This window comes from Pinus tabuliformis, chromosome 1_1 (genome assembly GCF_031772625.1).
Source record: "Pinus tabuliformis cultivar Carrire ecotype Pingquan chromosome 1_1, CPIR1, whole genome shotgun sequence".
Lineage (NCBI taxonomy): Eukaryota > Viridiplantae > Streptophyta > Pinopsida > Pinales > Pinaceae > Pinus > Pinus tabuliformis.
The window spans coordinates 128615548-128636232 of record NC_142297.1 but is presented as its reverse complement, the minus strand read 5'-3'; positions in this window follow the sequence as shown (position 1 = coordinate 128636232).

Sequence of the window (20685 nt, the reverse complement as noted above, 5' to 3'; positions counted from 1 at the left end):
GAATCGATCTTGTCTGGACAAAACCTTTGATTTTTGAGTTTTTTTTTACATATTTCAAGGTGCAAAAGACATCGTATCTCTCCAATTTCTTGTCCTTAAGAACCAAACCCAACAAATTTTTCATTTGTCAGTGCGACATGATCAAATTTAGGTTTTGTTTCTTCCTGTTGCTAGTGTGTCCAAGGTCAAGAACCCGTTTCAACATGTCCTCCAAGATTTCTAAATCATAATGGGATTAATGCTCAATCCCTACTTGAGTCTCAAATTTCTGGATTTCCTTTCTCGTCTCTGTAAGAACAACATTGAAGTAGGTGGAAGCCAAATTATGGGTAAACATTATTTCCCTTCTTTTCCTGTGTGGGGCACTTCCACCTACCCCGTTCTGCAGCGCAATCTTTGTCTTAGAGGCATAGTTATGAAGCTAGTGACACACCTAGAGCATCCACTAAAGATCTGGCGACCTGCTACATAACAAGAGAAGAGACTGGATGATCCCACTTCAAGACCTGGACATAACCCAATTATTTCATCCCCATAATGGAAGACATGTGTTCCAAACTCAACTATGTTAGCTTAAGAGACAACAAAGGACAAAATACCCTTGACTGTCGTTTCACTCCCCAAAACCATGAAACAATGAGGTATACTCATATAAAACTCAAAATCATAGACAATAGACATAGACAAGGTGACACGACATCCAATCCCTATCAAGATCAGAAAATATTATATTTTTACCCTTTTATGCTCCCTTGTTCACCAAATTTTGGCCTTTTTCCCTAACATTTCTGTTATTTATTTTATATAATCATAGCAACTCATGTTCAATTACAAACAACTAAATGAGTTTATAGGTAATTATTATTTTAAGTCAAATTCTCTTTTTTGCATGCATTTTATAAGGTATTATGATCATAACAAGCCATTAACCCAGGTCTATGCAGTTCCTACACTTTGTGTAGCTCCTATATTGGGAGCAAGAAAGGAATTCTTTGGGGTTCCTACACTCAATCCATGAAAAGCATGGAACACTTCATTTATTCAAAGTTTGCGACGAAGGTGAATGGTAGTTGGCAGTACAAGTATCAGTCAAGATTACCTTGGAGTTATGCATTGGTCAAGGAATGCTTCTCTCTTTCACTATCAACAACAGGCCAAGAACGTAGGGATCGTTTGCTAAAGCAGAGTCTTCACTACCAGATCTTATTATTCTATTTTGATTCTATCGAGCCTCTATTGACAAAAATAAGTTGTGATTTGTTTGTTAACTTGACCGTAATAGATTGGCTCATTCAAATCTATTTTTGTATTGTAATATGTATATAAGATATGCCCTGGTTTCAAACTAGGTTAATGTACCTTTTTAACAAGGTGTTGTTAGTATGAAGGTGTCACTCCTCAAATGAACATTGGTTTTATCTCCTGATGTAAAGATTGTTTTGATCTAATACAAAAGCTTCTATGTTAGGTTTTTATTTCAATTTCTTTCATGTTTAATGATCATTTCAACTATGTAAATTTAATCTTTAAATGAGGGTGGAAGATAGACTGGTAGGGCCCACTAGACTAGCTCGTCATCCCTCTAGTGGTGTAGTTCCAATGTGATGTAGATCTGCCTTGTTCTTTGTATTAAATTGTAGAAACAATGTGTTAATAGCATGTTCCTTTTGTTGATTTGATGAATTAGTGAATGCATCTTTTGAACATTGTTTTCCTTATGAATTTTTGGTTCCTTTCATGAGTGGTTGAATGAGTGTTTAGATCTGGAAGGTTTAAACTAGAGGCATGATCCTCTTTTCAAATATTGTATTTATCTTAACTGCATGATCGAAGATTTTTTAGGTTGTAGTATTACCATATTTTGAACGCAGAAGTGATTTGTTTCTTTAGTGACAACAGGTTACCCAATGGTGTTGATGTTAACACGGGCCTGAGATATTATGAGGCACATCTGAGTTATTTTTTCGTGAGTCAAGATTCAAAAATATTTTTTTCCCTTGGTGTTAAATGAGCATTATATCCAGAATCCTTTAACATTAACTATCAAGGAATAACTTAGGGTTTCAAGAAGCTTTAACAAGAATTTCAGGATCATTAACGAGTTGGAAATCCTAGTATGTTTAACTAGTGTTGACACATTATGTATAACTACTTGAGACTTGTGAATATCAATAAAACCCTAGTCACTCCAAAACTTGCAGAGGATCTAGACTATTGTGTCAAATTCGATATCGTGTTTGGTCTATGAGGATTGAGCATAGAACATAGAAAACAAACTTGACTCTTTTTCATGCTTAAGAGATTTCAAGTTGAAATTGTACCAACTTTAGGACACTAGGGTGAAAGCTACATTTTCTCATATGTTCTCTAAATAAGTGTTTTAATCTGTGAGTCGTAAGTACCTTATTGCTTGAAATGAGATTAGGGTTTAGAAACTAAGAAAAAAAAAATCCATAGTATTGGAGTTTATCAATCAACTTTATTTGAGCGAGAAAGATAATCAACCCATATACAAATTCAGGGTTTGAAATAAGCATTAGTAACCCTAGCCATTTGAACCTGAGTGAGACCGGGTTTTTACTCAAGAACGAGAATATCATTTGGTCCATGGTTAACTGATATAGTAATAGGGTGTGCATGTTTTAGTTATTTAAATCTCTAATACTTTATCTTGGGGATTTGTAAACGATTCATACATTTGAATATTGATAGAGTGAACCCTATTGAGATCTTGCACCCATATTTCAGATACTAGTACTGAACAAATAAGATCAATATTTGTAATCTTTTTTTATAAAAATTATTGGTTTGACTTGGGGAAGTTCATTATCTACATTTATTATGCATGAATTAGGCTACTACTTTTAAAGTTTGATTTGAAGAGATTTCCATAACAACCGTTGAATGAAGTTTATTTGTCTAGTGGACACAATACCTACGTGTTTGATTAATGTATTTTGTGTGCACATAGAATATGATTTTTTTGTTGATATGTCCTTGATTTAAACGCATATTTGCATTACACCTTTTATATTTCGAGTGTAGTGGTTTTAATTTCCTTGTTTGCACATAGAGTTGGAAGAAAATAAAAAGATTAAGAGAAAAAAATTTGATAAGGTATTTATTTTGAGATTGAGAAGTTATGTTTGATTTCATAAGATTTTCTTTTGGATTGAGTGCAGATGCTTAAGAATATTAGAATGGAAAGAGAGTCTCTTGATTGGTTTGCACGGTAAATTTCGGGAGTCGTTTTCCAGTTTGAAGGTTGATTTGTAGTTTAGGATTCTTATTAATAAATTTCCATGTGTTTACAGGGTTTTTGATAAGAATTGTTAAGTTTAGTGCAGGGATTGAATTGGGGGTTTATGAATTGCCTTTAAAGCATATATTCAAGTCAAGGGTGGTTCTTGCAGGGTTCTTAGAATATTTTTGGTATTTTCCAGTGTTGTGCCTCTAAGCTTACGAGTTTTGATTGACAATAAATGTTGAATCATTTATTACATTAAAACTATACTCGACATTTTGGCGTCATTTCCAGGGAGGCGCTATGAGAGGTTTTGGTAAATCTTTGATTAATTTCTTTCTTATCAGTAGAAGTGAGTTATCTGATATTGTTTTCATCATGTGTGCTTCGATTTTTTTTTTCCCAAGGAAAAATCGTAATTTTATTCATTTTGAACAAAATTACATATTGTAGATGCTAAAAATAAAATGCATAAAAACAAAAAATCTTGGTATCCAAGATCAATAAAAACTCATTGAAGAGTTATACTATACTACTCTTTTATACCTTTCTTTTTCTCCACTTTCCGCCAACCACTAGAGTTGGGTGTGGATGATACAATAGTCATTTGAGTTTCTTTTACATTTACTGGGACTTCTTTTTCTGAGTCTGAACTTTCTAATACATGAGTTTGTTTGGTACCAATTACTTCTTTTTCAAAAGTAATCTGCTTCTGTTGAATTGAAGGTATTAGAACTAAAGCAGAGTTGTTCTCAGCCTCTTCCTTCTGTGGAGTGTCCTGAGAATTCTGATCATTTATGTTTGAGGTATTTTTTGTAGTTTCCACTCCTTCTATTTTTGCTTCCTAATTTTCTGAAAACTGCCAACCTTTTGGTTTTTGAGGTTGTCTCTTTTTCCTTTTGGGGTCTTTTTTGACTTGAGGACAAGCACTTTGAAGATGACCAGTTTGAAAACATGTGCGGCATTGAAAGGTCATGTTCTCATAGTCAAGGGGTTGTGACCACTGCAGATTGTTGTGAAGCAACAAGATGTGATCAGGTAAACCTTTACTAAGGTCTACCTCTACGCATATTCTAGCAAAGGTGAAAATGCCTTTTGAAACTCATTCTGCATCCACCTTTAAGAATCTCCCCAATGAATTCCCAATCCCTTATAATACTTTATCGTGCCATAAATACAATGGTAGATTATGTAAGTTGACCCATACTGACATTTTTGAAACCACCATCGTATTTGCATCAAAAGTCGGAAACCAAGGAATCATGAATAGACCTACATTGCCCCAAAAACATGGTCCCTCGTTTAATTTATCATCCTTATCTTTTGTTGTTTAAAACTTTACAATGAAAAAAACCCTAGAACATAGATGTATGTCACATTTTTCTATCCATGTAGAGTCTATCCATTGGTGTAACACCTCTGATTTGGGCTAGAAGCCATTAAATCTACATATATTTGCTCTTGAATGGAAATCTGAATAAATCTCGTTTACCTCAATCAGGTTGACTGTCAACGTTGGTACCTAGGTAATCTACTCCATGATATACGGACCAAGAAGGGCGGTGGACTGCTCTGGTTGCTTTTGTTGCTTCGTCTTCCCTTTAACTGTATCTTTGAATGAAACTGGGCCTTTTGAGTTAGATCTAGGGCATCCTCCAAGAAGTCTCAAGTTAAGGATGATGGTCGCATTAGGGCCAATGCCATAATCCTGCACCTTGAAGTCCTCTTGCATTGATTTCCCTGCATATATCAGGTTTTGCAGTTTTGTTGGGATACCCATTTTCTCTTGAATCTTTTGTTTCAGAGTTTGTACCCACTCCCAGTTCTAGACCCTCATACAAATAGTTTTTCCACTCAATGATTTGATTTTTTATCTACGATCCTTTAGGCAGATCTCGTGATATATCCATTTGTTTATTAATCTAATATGGTTTGATGTTTCCTCTTACATTCAATTCGTGTTGCAGAACATGGGCGACACCATATCCATCCTTCGTCTTCCACTGCCTTACATATACCACAATACCAGAACAAGAAGAATCCTCCAGCTAAAATCCATACACCATTAAAAGGTAGGATATCACACAGCCGGTGCAGAGTTTGGAGCCAGAAGTACTATTTTATGCGAGCATCTGGAAGGTAGGTTGAGAATGACCCATTCAAAGGCTTAGTGCCTATGTTCTAAGTGCCTTTCTATGTAACCCACAAATACCCCCAACTATTGTGTTGCCTCTAACTTCTTCCTTGAATATTTGGAGACATGGCAATAGATAGAGGATCCAAAGATCCTGAAGTGCAACACATACAACTTCCTCCCTGATAAAGCCTCCTCTGATGTGATCATGCCAAGAATCCAATGAGGACTCTTGTTTTGAAAATAGGTTTTTTTGTTTCATGCTTCATCCAACAAGTGTAGATGTAGGCTTTGGTCATGCCACATCGCCCATGTTTCTCCCACATTCCTTTGTTTCTTCTTCTAAGCCACCCAATTATGTTGTGGGTTGTGGGGTGTTGTCAACCCCCGTCGAATGCCTTCTTTTGCCCATAAAATTTTAAACTCATTTGACACATACTCAACTCCATTATCGCTCTTGAGAGACTTCACCTTCTTTCACATTTCTTTCTCCACCACCACCATGAACTCTAAGAACTTGGAGAAAGTATCATCCTTCTTCCACGTGAAGAAGATCCAACACTTCTGCTAATAGTCATCAATAAAGATAACAAAATAATTTTTCCCGGCATTGGAGGCTATCGAGAAAGGCCACAAGCATCACAAGGACTACATGTGCTCTGCTGTCCCAATCATGGAAAGTGGCTTTTATGTACTTCCCCAAGGTACACCCTTTGCATGTGTCCTGCTACTCTAATGATCCTTTGGGGATTCCTATGGTTATATGTTGCATGATATTCAAAGCGTGATGATGCAAATGGCCAAGACTTCTATGCCAAAATTCATCGACTTTGTGGCTATACACCTTCTCCGCCTTTATGCTTAATGCAGTACAAGCCTCCACATCTAGCTTGTAGAGGTTCTTTACCTGTACCCCAATATAATTCACATGTCCCGTGGCTATGTGTCTCAAGAATGTGTTTCCTTTCCTGAAGATCACATTGTATCCACGATCTTCCAAAACTACAATGGAGACAAGATTATTCTTTAGACTGGTACAAACATCACATCCTTGAGCCTAAGGGGGGATCCTGATTCCCTCTAAAATGTGATGGTACAAATCCCAGTTGTGTTGTATCTTCCATCATCTCCCATCTAAATGTGCATCTGGAGATCCTTCTCCTCCAAATCATTGAAAACATATATGTTCCCGACATATGGAACAAGGCACCATTGTCGAGATACCACACACTTTCCATCACTGTAATGGCCATGCATGCAATGAGAGTAAAATAAAGCTCAAACTGTGAATCCAAGGCTTTACCCACTGCTCATCATGTGGTCTTCTTACTTTCCTTCTTGTGTGGACACTTCGTTGCATAGTTCTTGAATTCATGACAGTGAAAGCACTTGATTCTAGACAAGTCTTTCTTCCTCCCCCCTTCACTAGATTCTTCTTTGGATTGTGATTTCTTCCCTTTCCCTTTCTTTGCCTTTCTATCCAAAGAAAATTTTTCCACATCCTTGCCCTTGGATGAAGTCACGTGTCTGGTATTCCGCCTTATTTCTTCTTGCACCAGGTCGGACCATAAGTGCTCCCAACTTGGTAGTTTCTCCCTACCATTTACTGAATCTTGATAATTATGCCAGCTATTGGGAAGGCCCAAAAGGGCTAGAGATACCAAGTCTTCTTCAGGGACATTAACACTGACCCTGCCAAGTTCATCACGACACTATGTAAACCTACTCAAATACTGCGGAATTGTGTCATTCTTCTGCATCTTGATACTTCGAAGCTTGTACCTCAGTGCCAGATTCGTGTAGTCACTATTATTCTCGAAGAAATTTGTTAGTGTTTTCCACATTGCAAACAAAGTCTCTTTTCCATGGAGATTCAAGATCATATGATCCCTTACTCCCTTTGATATGACTCTCCTCGCTTTGGCCACATCTTTCTTCCATTGAGAAAGATTTTGGGCATCAGATGCTTAGGGTTTTGCTACATCTATATTGATGTATTCTAGCATCCTATTATCATCCAATACTGCCTCCATGCAGTCCTTCCATGCAACAAATTTTATGGTGCCTTCCAAGGCATACTCAAGCTTGATTCCATTGAAAGCCATCTTCTCAGTCCTGAAGAAAACCTACAACATTGATCTTCAAATTCAAACCTCCTACAATGAAAACTTTGAAATCTCTTCTCTACAGTGACTCCAAATCCAATACCATGTAGAAATTAATGTTTAGATTCAAAACTTCTCATGAAATTTGCTAAATCACAAGACTTGAAGCTACTCTACTGATCCGTGGAAGTTAATTCACCATCTAGAACAAGAATCATAAACATGTACAAGGAAACATCACACATGCATATAGATTTATCTAGGGAAAAGAAACTGCCCAAAACCCCTTATTATCTATATTGCATTAATCAGAGAATAGATAAGAAATAAACATTCTTGCTCAGGCTTGAGCACACCCTGCAAGTGTATAGTCTATCCCTATGCCTGATTGACTAACTCTAGCCAACACTTAGCCAATTTCAAGCCTTCCAAAGATATTATTTCCTCCCATTGTTCCCTTGGGAAATTTACCCTATTTTTAGGAATTTCAAACTCTAGAATTGCGCAATAGTCTTAAGTAAGTATCTAACTGCATGCACCAAGTGTACACATTGGAATATGCTACAACTGATAGTACACTGCCTTGGAATCTCCATCTCGACTAGGTAACTTGAATTCTCTACATGCAATAATTTTCTTGGGATGATTGATCAGTTAATTAGTTGATCACTAAGTGTGGTTGAATTTCCAATTCCACAACTTGACCTCCACTAGTTCTTCTCACAATTAGAACTAGTTAAACTAACAATAACTCAAATTAACTGAGATAGATTGCTACCAATTAGAAATCAATCATGTAGAACTGAAATCAAGCTTCCCCAACTCGAATTTACTGAGTTAACTAAGTGAAAAATTCCATTTCACCTCAATTAACTACCTCCAAGTATTTTGTTGAATTAAAAATTCAAATTTTAAGCTAGTTTGACCAAGGAAAAGTCAAAAATAGATTTTCTTGTTGCATTTTCGACATAGGGCTAGTTACGGGTTTGTATCTATCACTCTCCTGAGTCATAAACCCAATCTATTCATCAAGGGTAGGTCATGGATCATAGCTGTAGTATCTAGTATCATATCATCTTATGCAAGATGGGAGATCAAGGTTTTCTTTGTGGAGGAAGGAATGAATTTTCGTCCCTGGGTGCCTTTGATACCAAAGGATAAGCGAAGGTGAAAATATTTAGATCTTCCTAGTGTCTGGGCTCCCCATTATAATAAATCGAAAAGGAGTAAGGTTACCACACATATTAGGTTTTGATTTGTGACCATCGTCGACAGGGATGTCTCTAGTCAAATGAGTGAGCTTGTCTCCTCGATGAAGGGGCGATGATTCTTTATTTTGGACTCATTGAGGTTGATTGGTTTCTGAAGGCATTGGCATATCTGATTTCTTACATGGCAACTTCATGCAGATTCAATCATGTAATCGTAGATCTACACTTTCCCATAGTGGATCTGATCACAACTTCATGTGGATCCAGTCCTCCAATTGTAGATCTACATCTTCCCATTGTGGATTTGTTCGTAGAGAATTCAGAGTTGTTCATACGAGAGAAAATTTTCCAAAAAAGGTTGTCAAGATTAAATTTGTGCCCCTCATCCTGATATCCTCTACTCTGGCCTAAATTTGGAGGAAAACCATGTAGAAAGGATTCCTCAAATACCAAATCTAAATCCATTAATTATAGATATGTATAAGTCCTTACGGATCCCTTCACCAATTATGCATTGGAAAATGGCATCAAAAGTGAAGGGGGACCTTGATGGTCGGAACCCAGATCTACCTATGGAAGATTTTATCCATATTTTTGTTAAATCCCTGGATGGGAAATCAACTCCTATGAAAGTATGGGTTAGAGATTGGATCCAAACTCTCAAGCAGAAGATACAAAATTTGATGGGTATTCCTGCAATCCTCCAAAGCTTGATTTACACAGGGAAATCATTGCAAGAGGACAACAAGTTGCAGGATTATGGAATTGAACGAGATTCAACTATTATCCTTAATATGAGATTACTTGGAGGATGTCCTGGATCTAGCTCCAAAGGTCTATTTTCTTTCAAAGATGTGGTTAAAGGAAGATCTGATCCACAAAAAAAATCAAATCTCCCCCCAAATATCCCTGATCCCTATATTGTGGAACAGATGAACCAGGTGTCGGCATTGACAATAAATCTACCAAAGGTCAATGAGCTCTACTCTGAGTTCCATTCAAAAGCAGTAATATGCAGATTTAATGGTTTCTAGCCCAAGACGAAGGATTTACATCAATGGATATATTCCTCTTGGACTAAAAACTATGGCATGCAGCTATGCTCTAGGTGATTTTTAATGTGAAATTTGATACAACAAAAGATATGGATCCATCTTAAAAGAGGGACCATTGTTCTAGGCAATGGAGGTATTTTGATGCAAATTCCATTGTGGGTCAGATTACATAATATTCCTTTATATTTTTGGCATCACAAAGTGCTAGAAGGAATTAACAACTCTTTGGGGAAATTCCTAAAGGTGGATGTGGATAGACTTACAAATGGAATATTCACCTTTGCCAGGATTTGTGTAGAGGTAGACCTTAGTAAAGGTTTACCTGATCATATTATTCTGATTCATAATAATGTGCAGTGATCCCAGACTCTAGACTTTGAAAATACGACATTTAGATGTCGAATTTGTCTTCAAACTGGACATCTTCAAAATTTGTGTCCTTAGGAAAAGAAAGACCTTAACAGAAAAAAGGGACAAGTCCTAAAGCCAAAAGGATAGAAATTCACAGGTACACGGGTATATGAGGAGGAGGAAGAAGAACCCCAGGATTCTACAGAGAATGTTGAAAAGAACTCCCAAAAAATCATAGAGATAAGGAGAGTTGAGCAAGTAGATTCATTAATTCCGGCCAAAGTACTGACATCTCCAGTTCGCCAGCAGTAGAATGTGAATATTTCTCAGGAAAAAGAAGCAAGTGGCACCAAAATATTCCATGGATCAAAGAGTTCAGACTCTGATAAAGAAATAATTGTAAATGTAGAAGATCATCAAATGGCTATTGTATACTCCACTCCAAACTCTGAAGGTTGGCGGAAAGTGGAGAAAAGGAAGGATGAGAGATTATAGTAGTGTTGTTTTTTTGTGAGATTTTTATCTTAGGTACGAGGTAAGGCTAGTATGCTTGAATGTTTTTTTAGCATACTTTTTGATATTCCTTTCACATCTACAACATGTAATTTTCATTATATTAATGGGAATTACGATTTTTCCTTTGGGAAAAAAAAGATATAATAATAATTATTATTATATATTTAATAAATATGTTTTAATATTTATCTAATTGTTATTATATCTCTAATTAATATGTTTTAATCTTTATCTAATTATTATGATATCCCTAATTAATATGTATTGATATTTTATTAACTACATCAATTACATTACATTTTCTTATTTAGTTTTATTATCTTATTTATTAAAAATGTTGTAATAATTAATTAATGAAACTATTTCATTTTCTAATTATTACTACAACTCTACTTAATTACTTTTTAATTAACCTATCATTTATTTAATCTTGGCAGACTGATCCAAATGGATCCTAGAAAACCCTCTAAGTCTTTAAAATCTTCTAAGCATTCAAAACTGCACCAAAGAAAAAAATTTAAAGAAGGTGGATAACACTATCAGGAGGCAAAAACACAGAGAAAACATTGAAAAATAGGCTTATCGGCGGGCAAAGAAACTTTGAATCGGAGCCGTTGGATCTGGCCAATCAACGATCCAGATCCGATCGGTGAATCGCATTGGTGGTGGCAAAGGGAGGCTATCGGCAGAGACCACAAGGAATACGCAACAGCAATCAGCGGGGTCAACGAGGACCGTCGATCAAGCATGAAAATCGATGGCCCAAGTTGCATCGCAATATCGCGTTAGCACATCACAATAGAGCGGGGCCGATACACATATGGCTTGCAACAGCTAGACCAAATAACATTATAAACGAGATTTGATATAATTTCAAGTCCTGTAAAAGGGAATTTTCAATGTAAATCACGATTTTCGTAAATAAAAGAAATACAAAGGATAAAGCGTCGATGTGATGAACCAGAACCAAAAGGGTTTCTTAATGCTATTGTATGTTATTTCAAGTTTGATATAAGCAGGATTTTCATATTTTTATGTATTTTCAAATATAAATGGAAATCACAAAACAGGCAAGATTTCAGGAGAGCCAAAGGTGGTAAATGGTTTGGGCTAGGCTCCGCCCGATCCCATACAATGGTTGCCACGTGTCTAGGCTGAGGAGAGTGAAAACAACCCTTATCGGACGGTTAACCCCCATACAAAAGGGCCACCTGAAATGAACCACAGCATTGGATTTGGATCTCCTAGAACAACGGTGGAGATGTGATGTTGGTATATAGGTAGACTCGATAGGAATTATAAGGCTGATTTATAATATTTGAAGTCCGATGAACAGTGTTTTGGTGGATTTTTTTGTGTTTTACAACGTTTCTCTGTGTAAACAGAAAACGATCGTTTTTGGGATTTCAAAGGCAACGATGACCCATCCCATTACAGAACAGGTGGCCACCATCCCTGAAAGCGTTTAGCAATGATTGCTAACGCTTAGAGGGGGATCTAAGCGGACAGAGGTCGGGAAGCCAAAGAGCCTAAGAAGGAGAAATGAACAGACAACGCAAATTGGCTTTAAAGCCGTAGACTGACAGAAACAAAGACAGGTAGTATTGGACGCAGTGATGAGACAGAGCAAAGACAGAGACAAAGAGTGATAGAGAGAGTCTGTGTACTCAGAGAGGCTTGAGGGGTTCAAGCAAAACTCTTGTTGTTGTAACTGTTGTGTGTTGAGACTGAAATTGAGCTCATACTTTTGTAAAACTCTCTTTTTGAAGACATAATAAAGAGGTCACCACTGAAGGCTGGACCTGGAGACGTAGGCTAGGAGTTTTGGGTGAAATCCTTGTTAAACTGTTGTGTTTTTGTGTGTTGTCTATTATGCTTCTTTACTGCTTCATTGTCTATGTATTGTAGAAATTTTGAATAATTTAACACATATTCAACAGAGATTATCCTAATCATGTACTATTGCGGAATACATACACAATACATAATCTCCTCTATGTTGATCATCAATATAGCAGCATCAATAACAATAAAACATCAAGATCATTCACACATTAACACAGTATGTAACCCGGGGAAAGCATCTCGCTAAAAACCCCAACTATCTGTATATTAATTATTGAGACCATGTAACATTACAAAGTATAATGCTTATCACAATCAATCCAATACCAGCTCCACCTGTTACACACAATACAGCTAAGATCTGATCTCCAAATCTATTCCACTGCTTGCCTGCCTCCACTGCTCAATACCTACTCAAGAATGAATGAGAATGGTTTACCAAACTCGTATTTCACCTCCAAAGAATCACTCACACTGTGTTAGACGTGAGCAGAGGCTATAATACTAGGCAAATACATGAGCAAACTCATTGGCATACTCAATCCCTTGATTGTGCAAGATCTAATGCACAAATATAGTCACAACTGATAGCAATCTGATTCTCTAACACATGTACCTGTTGAACTGAACATGCACTGACATGTAACTGAGTTAAATGATATATTCTATAGTTGTATTATGAGTTAATAATTAGTTTAACAACTCATCATTAGTCTATTTGCAGTTAGACTAACTACAACTAGTTTAACTAAGTCAAACTGAACACAACTCCACCAAACTCAACTGATTGAGTTCTAACTGAAGTCATGCATGCAACAACTCAACTGACTCATAAGAAAAGTGTACTTCCTTCTGACAGTTGCATGGGCCACAGCTATAGCTCAAACTGAAGTGCTCCAAGAGAATAAGATCAAGTTTATAGCCCAAATATTATTATGAGACAATAATATTTGACTTTTCTATTTTGGACGGCCAGTCTAAAAATAGACTATGATCACTCCTGTTGTGATCACTCCTGCTGTGGTCACTCCTACTATGATCACTCCTACTGTGGTCACTCCTGCTGTGATCATCCCTGCTGTGGTCACTCCTGCTGTGATCATCCCTGCTCGGATCCAAAAATAGAACTTACGCCATAATTTTCCTGCGGGCCCACTTAGTGAAGGCGACTTTTTTCACTAAGCTCCATCATCTTGTTGCAATCTCAACACTCCCTCTCGACAAGATATGGATTATCAGCAACCCCTATCCTGCCTCGGTGGTACTCGAATTTGCTCCTGGTGAGAGCCTTCATCAGAATACCAGCATCTTGATCCTCCGTTGGAATGTATGAAAGCAACATGATCCTCCGCTGCACACAATCTCTGATATGATGGTACCTGATGTCCTTGCTGCCATATACTCGGCCTCTTAAGCTCCCTGCCCAATCTGCATCCTCCTGTCTGTACCAAGATCCATATCCCGATGTGCCTCTCAAGTAGCACAATACATGCTTGCCTGCCTTCCAGAAGAGCTTGGTAGGCTTAAGCATAGCTTGTGAAAGCTGGTTAACTGCATAGCATATATCAGGTCGTGTATTGACCAAATACATCAGCGACCCCACCAACTGTCGATAAACAGTGGCATCCACTTCTTCTCCCGAAGTGGCATCCTCCTTCCTCCAACCTCCAGGAAGAGGAGTATCAACAGGCTTGCAGCCATGCATGTTGAACTTCTCCAGTATCTCCCGAGCATACTTTCCTTGAGAAACAAACAGTCCACCACTGCGCTGCCATATTTCCAATCCTAGGAAATAGTGAAGGAGGCCCAAGTCCTTCATCTCAAACTCTGTAGCAAGATCCTTCTTGCATGACAGTATCAACAGCTCATCACCCGTTAGAATCAAATCATCAACATACAGTACAATGATAAGCAACTTACCCTCCATCACAATCTGGTATAGGTTAGGATCCGCCTCGCTCTTGGAGAATCCAAGTCCTGTGAAATAGCTGTCTATCCGTGTGTACCAAGCACGTGGTGCTTGTTTCAACCCATACAGCATTCTCTTGAGCCTGCACACATGCGACTCGCTGCTGAAGACCTCAAAGCCTTCAGGCTGCTCAATGTACACCTCCTCCTCAATGACTCCGTTGAGGAACGCAGTCTTCACATCCATCTGATGAATGTGCCATCCCATCTGCGCTGAGAGAGCAAGAATCGTCCGTATGGAAGAATACCTTACCACATGTGCAAAGGTCTCCTCATAATCAATCCCCTCTATCTGTGAAAAGCCTCGGGCAACAAATCTTGCCTTGTACTTCTCTACACTCCCGTCAGCTGCCTACTTAACTTTGTAGATCCATCTCGAACCCACCACTGATTTCCCTTCCGGTCTAGGAACAATCTCCCATGCACTGTTTCTGACAATAGAATCATATTCTTCCACCATGGCGTCTACCCATGCGGGATCCTCCACAGCTTCCTCGAAAGAGGATGGCTCAGTCACAACACACTTGCTCATAAGATCCATGTATCCAGTGTACCGATCAGGTGACTGTCTCTACCTGCGTTGAGCTGTAGGTGGTCCTACAACTTTCTCTGCATCTTGATCCAGTCGCTCAGCTTCTGTCAAGCGCTTTCGCCCTCTGATGGTTGGTGCTGCATGAGTGGTCTCTTCCACTCCATGAACCTTGTCCTGTGGCTGATCCACATCCTGAAGCTCATCCATAGGAACTAATAGCTCCTCATCTGCATGCAAGTGTAGCTCCCTCTCAAGCGAACACTTCATGGCTTTCTCCTCCTGAAATTTTATATCCCGTCACATGACAGTTTTACCACTATCTGGAAAATACACACGATAGTTGTGGGACGTATCTGTATACCCCACAAACATCCCAACCTCTGTGGTCAGCTCCAACTTCTTCCTGGCATCCTTCGTCACATGCATGTAAACATTAGCACCAAAAATCCTCAAATGAGAAAGATCAGGCTTCTTACCAGAATAAGCCTCCTCGGGTGTACTCATGCCAAGTATCCTATGAGGACAACAGTTCTGCACATAAACTGGTGTATTGCATGCTTTCGCCCACAAGTAAAGGGGTAGGCCCTGATCATGCAACATTGCCCGTGCAGCACCCACAATCGTTCTGTTCTTCCACTCATCTACCCCGTTCTGTTGTGGGTTATGGGGAGCTATGAGCTCTCTTTGAATCCCTTCTGCCTTGCAGAATTCCTTGAACTCGTCCGAGATGTATTCACCACCATTATCGCTCCTAAGAGCCTTCACCTTCTTCCCCGACTCCTTCTCGACCAGTGCTTTGAATTCACAGAACTTTGAATATGTCTCGCTCTTCTTCTTCATGAAGAATATCCAGCACTTATGAGAGAAATCATCAACAAAAATCACATAATACCTTTGTTTTTTTGTCGAAGCAACTAAGAAAGGTCCACACATGTCTATGTGAATTCTCTCAAGGATCGTCGTGGTGCGATTATCCTTCTCGTGAAAGGTGGCTTTCACAAACTTCCCCAAAGTACACCCCTTGCACTGATCTGACTGCGCAAGTGTGCCTTTAGGAAGCCCTGTAGTGATCTGCTGCAGTATCTTCAAGGCTCCATGGTGAAGGTGACCCAATCTCCTGTGCCACAACTTGCCATCATCTCGGCTCACCAATCCTTTTGCCTTGCCTGCCATTGCTGTGCATCCATCTACATGCAACTGATAAAGGTTCCTCACTCAAACCCCTATCTTCCAGGTCTCACCAGTTGTCTTGCTGCGCAGGAAAGCCTTTCCCTCGCTGAAAACAACATCATACCCCTTGTCTTCCAACATCGCCACTGAGATAAGATTCTTCTTCAATCCTGGAACATGCATGACTTCCTTCAATACGAAGGGTTTACCAGACTCCCTCTCAAAGGAAATGGTACCGATACCGGTCGCACTGTATCTACCATCATCGCCCATCTCGATGTGCACTCCAAGATCTTTGTCCTCCAGATCAGAGAACAAATCTCTATCTCCCGTCATGTGAAAAGACGCACCACTATCCAAGAACCACACTGATCCCATCACACTTGAAACCAAGCATGCGATCAATGAAAAATCAAGCTCAAACTGTGAGGCTAGAGCCTCTCCTGCTGAAGATCCAGCAGCCTGCTTGTTCTTCTTCTTCTGCGGACAATTAGTGGCATAGTGTCCATGCTGGTGACAGTGAAAACACTTCACCTTGGACATATCCTGCTTCTTGCCTTTCGTACCAGACTGAGAAGCTTTCTTGCTCTTCCCTTTCTTTGCTTTGGCATCCAAAGCGCACTTCTCTTCATCAGCTCCCTTTGACGAAGATCCATCCCTAGTACTCCGCCTGATCTCCTCCTGCACAAGATCTGACCATAGTCTTTCCCATCCTGGCAATTTCCCCTGACCATTGATAGAGTCCTGATAGGAATGCCAACTCTTCGGAAGACCAAGGAGAGCCAAGCTCACCAAGTCCTCATCATCGACAGTAACCCCCACACTTCCCAGCTCATCTCGACACTGAGTGAACTTCGTGAGATACTTGGGAATACTGTCACCCTTCTCGCATTTGATGTTTCTGAGTTTATCTTTGAGCGTCAGCTTCCTCTGATCGCTCTTGCTTTAGAATAATTATGTTAATGATTTCCACATCAAATATGGAGTAGCCTTTCCATGGAGGCTGGACACAATGTGATCCTTCACGCCCTCCAACAGAATCCTTCGACATTTTGCGGTCTTCTTTTGCCAAGCATCAGCTTGAGTAGCATCAGTAGGCTTTGGGACATCTGTATCTATGAACTCCTTCAACCCGTTATCATCCAATAATGCCTCCATCCTATCCTTCCATGCAATATAGTTTGAGTTGCCTCAAGAGCATACTCCAATCGCAATCCATTGAAAGACATTGTTGTGTTGCCACCAAGAAAACACTGCTGCAAATTCGAATTCCACCAGCAACCAACTCAACCACCTCGGATCTAAGATTTGTGAGAACACAATATTTCTCGTACAGAGATTGACTGTATGGGCATTCACCAGATATCTCACCTTCCAAAGGAAGGATGAATCCAGAGGCTACCTGGCCCGATTACAAACTCTGCCTAAAGAAATAGAATGTAAACACTTCCTGAATAGTAGATCTGATGATCAACTGATCCGATACCATGTAGAAATTTTTTCTACAAATCATCTAGCTTGATACCATGTAGAAATTTTGAATAATTTAACACATATTCAATAGAGATTATCCTGATCATGTACTATTGCGGAATACATACACAATACATAATCTCCTCTATGTTGATCATCAATATAGCAGCATCAATAACAATAAAACATCAAGAGCATTCACACATTAACACAGTATGTAACCCGGGGAAAGCATCTCGCTAAAAACCCCAACTATATGTATATTAATGATTGAGACCATGTAACATTACAAAGTACAATGCTTATCACAAGCAATCTAGTACCAGCTCCACCTGTTACACACAATACAGCTAAGATCTGATCTCCAAATCTATTCCACTGCTTGCCTGCCTCCACTGCTCAATACCTACTCAAGAATGAATGAGAATGGTTTACCAAACTCGTATTTCACCTCCAAAGAATCACTCACACTGTGTTAGACGTGAGCAGAGGCTATAATACTGGGCAAATACATGAGCAAACTCATTGGCATAATCAATACCCTGATTGTGCAAGATCTGATGCACAACTATAGTCACAACTGATAGCAATCTGATTCTCTAACACCTGTCCCTGTTGAATTGAACATGCACTGACATGCAACTGAGTTAACTGATGTATTCTATAGTTGTATTATGAGTTAATAATTAGTTTAACGACTCATCATTAGTCTATTTGCAGTTAGACTAACTACAACTAGTTTAACTAAGTCAAACTGAACACAACTCCATCAACTCCACAATCAACTCCACCAAACTCAACTGATTGAGTTATAACTGAAGTCATGCATGCAACAACTCAACTGACTCATAAGAAAAGCGTACTTCCTTCTGACAGTTGCATGGGCCACATCTGTAGCTCAAACTGAAGTGCTCCAAGAGAATAAGATCAAGTTTATAGTCCAAATATTATTATGAGACAGTAATATTTGACTTTTCTATTTTGGACAGCCAGTCTAAAAATAGACTTTGATCACTCCTGCTGTGATTACTCCTGCTGTGGTCACTCCTACTGTGATCACTCCTGTTGTGGTCACTCCTGCTGTGATCATCCCTGCTGTGGTCACTCCTGTTGTGATCATCCATGCTGGGATCCAAAAATAGAACTTACGCCATAATTTGCCTGCGGGCCCACTTAGTGAAGGTGACTCTTTTCACTAAGCTCCATCATCTTGTTGCAATCTCAACATGTATTTCACAATCTTATCGATCCATTGCACAAAGTAACATAGGCATATCCATGCACATGAGTCTGCAATACCTTAATAATTGTCTTAGATCTCATTTCAGATCAAGTGGTATCAGAGCTTTAGGTTTGCTAAGGTTAGACAAGCTTGTGCTAGATTGTTGAATGCTAACTAGGTCAAAGCTCAAATTAGGAGAAGGAGAACTGGTTGAGACTAACCCAGAAATAGGAAGAGCCTATCCTAGGAGGAAAATGGCAGAAGAAATTCCCTTGAAATCATGGACAGTTTCATGACCATGAGAGCCATGGTAGAAGAGATGTATCGAGAATTTAAGAAAGGTTGAGGTGAAGATATTTCAACCTCCAAACAAGACAAAGGAATAGAAGAACCTCTTCTAGATGGCCATTCAGAAGGCAAAGGGAAATGGAAAGATCCTCCTCTAACAACACCTCCTTCCAGCCCTTTGATTAAATTAGATGTAAAATTTGATTTGCAAATATATGATGGAGAATTAATGCAGAAAAGCTAGATAACTAGATTAGATAGATTGATGTATATTGCAATGTATATTGCAAGGTGTAGAACATCGATTTAGAAAGGAGAAAGATTCAGCTGGCCAGCCTTCGCCTTGGAGGAACTGCCCTAGTGTGGTGGGAAGGCAGGACACAAGCTGATTTGAATAAGCATGGTAAAATTCTTTCTACCTGGAGTAAATTTGTTTCTGCCATTAAAAAACAGCTCTGCCCACTAGCTTATATGCAGCAAGTGATGATGAGATGGCAAACTCTTCACCAGTTAAAGGGGAAAAGTGTACAATGTAGAAATTTTGAATAATATGACACATATTCACAAAGATTATCCCGATTATACAATATTGCGGAATACATGCATAATACATAACCTCCTCTATGTTGATCATCAATTTACAGAAGCAGAAACAATAACATGCGCACATAGAAGCATCAATCGCACATATCAACACAGTATTTTCCCGAGGAAAGCATCTAGCTAAAAACCCCAACTATCTGTATATTATATTGATTGAGAACATGTAACAAACATAGTACAATACTCCTCACAAGTATCTCAATACTATCTCCACCTGTTACACACAATAGAGCTCAGATCTGATCTCCAAATCTCCCCCGCTGCTTTCCTGCCTCCACTGCACAATCCTGCAAGAGAATGAATGAGAATGGTTGAACCAAACTTGTTTTTTACCTCAAGAGAATCACCCACACTGGGAATCACGTGAGCACAAGCTATATTTCTTGGTATTGGACCCAACACTACGTAATCTTCATTGGCATTACTCAATCCATGCATGTGCAGAATCTCATGCACAACTGATAGCAATCTCAACCTCTAACACCTGTCTCCACTGAACTGTACATGCACTGAATTAACTGATGTATTTTTCAGTTGCATTATGAGTTAATAATTAGTGAATTAATTAATAACTAATTCACACCACTCAACACTTAGTCTATTGATCATTTAGACTAAGTACAACTAGTTTAACCAAGTCAAACTGAACACAACTCCATTAACTGCTCATCCAACTCCACAGAACTCAACCACATGAGTTCTAACTAATCTCCTGCATGCAATAGCTCAACTGAATCATAAAGAAAGTGTATTTCCTTCTGACATATGCATGTGCCACATCTGTAGCTCAAAATGAAGTGCTCCAAGAGGATAAGATAAAGTTTATAGTCTAAATATTATTATGAGACAATAATATTTGACTTTTCTATTTTTGACTAGCAGTCTAAAAATAGACTCTGATCACTCCTGTTGTGATCACTCCTGCTGTGATCCAAAAATAGAATTTGTGCCATAATTTGCCTATGGGC